Raw genomic sequence first — 1,476 nt, 5'->3', positions numbered from 1 at the left:
CTGCCCTGGGCAGCGCGTTTCTCCCAGGAGCCACAGTGGTGGCTGTGCCCTGGGGAGGAGGGTGGCTATGATGCCTCCTGGGACTGGTGGCTGTGTGGGTCTAGAAGCCCAGGCCGAAAACGCCCTCCTCCCTCCTGTCCCATGGGGTCACGGTATTTTTCACAGTGCAACGCAAGGGGCTGAGCCAGGGTGCGGAACCGCGGAGCACCCAAGCCGCTCCACCCTTGTCAGGAAGCATCTGAGGCTCGACTGCTGGTCTGAGGCCTCCCTGTCAGGAGACGCCAAGAAAGCACTTGGTGGGACTGTCACATCTGGAAAGCTGGCTGGGGCCGTCTCCCCCACACAACATTCTCTCCCCCACCCTGCCTCTGCAGGGATTGCTGGGAGCTGCTGGAACCACTCACCAGAGGGGACTATGTGGGGGAGCGAGGGTGTCTCCATGCGATTTCTCCAAGACAGTTCATCATGAGAAGCCAGAACAGCTAGTGGCTCCTAGCCCAGGACACTGAATGACGTTCCCGATTTCCTTCTTTCATCTTCCCTCCCTTCAGACATGGAACCCAGCCTCCTCTCCTACCTAACTTCAGATCCTTCCCTATCAGCACCGCTAATTAATCTCCGAGTCAGTGCAAATAACATTGGCTTCTCGGCCAAATTCTTTCCGTATCTCTCAGACATATATGCGAACGACAGGTAGGATACACTCACTCATGACATAAAGCGCACGCGCGCACACGCCCACGCGCACACACACACACACACACACACACATTTAGATCCAACAGAGCCGGTGTTCAGGGAATCCCAGCACTCCCACCCACACGTGTGTAGCACTACAGCCATCACTAACGCAGTCAGGTACACCTGTTCGAACTGACTCTGGCAGCTGGGGAGAGTCCTGCGGGAAGGGTGGGGCAGGGAGCGAGGTGGCGCTCCTGCATCCGCAGCACCGAAGCCTAAAACTCTTCCGGCAGGGGTGCCTCGTGCTCCCTCTTCACAAGCCACTTGGTTCAAATTAGTGGAGCCCGCCAACACCCCACGGTGGACCGCCATACTCCTATGGGCCGGGGCCTGGCCTCACTAAGAGCCCGGGTCCCCACAGTTCCAGACTCTCAGCTCCTGCGAGCGCCTCTGGGCACTGGGAGACCGCGGAGCCAGCGCGAGAGCTGTTTCTGTTGGCAACACAGATGTATTTCTTTTATTTGGTAGTAAATAGAGCGGGTGTGTGTACATCAAACAACAGCAAGATAGATATAAACAGCACCTCCCGCCACTGGACGCTCACTCTTTGCCTGGAGGTCCCCTTGGTCGGCTCCCGACACCAGAGCCGGAGGCCACGCGCGAGAAGTCCAGTGCGCTCTCCTCTCCCCGCTCCCAGCGCGCGCTGGAGGGTAGAGCTGGGAGAAAGAGGAGGAGGCAAGAAGGTCGGTGGGGTTTGTTTTCTCTTCTGCTGGGCCACCTAGGGCCTGGGCGATG

Source organism: Pteropus alecto, unplaced genomic scaffold (genome assembly GCF_000325575.1).
Source record: "Pteropus alecto unplaced genomic scaffold, ASM32557v1 scaffold74, whole genome shotgun sequence".
In the NCBI taxonomy this organism is placed as follows: Eukaryota; Metazoa; Chordata; class Mammalia; order Chiroptera; family Pteropodidae; genus Pteropus; species Pteropus alecto.
Note: the sequence above shows the minus strand (reverse complement) of the source record.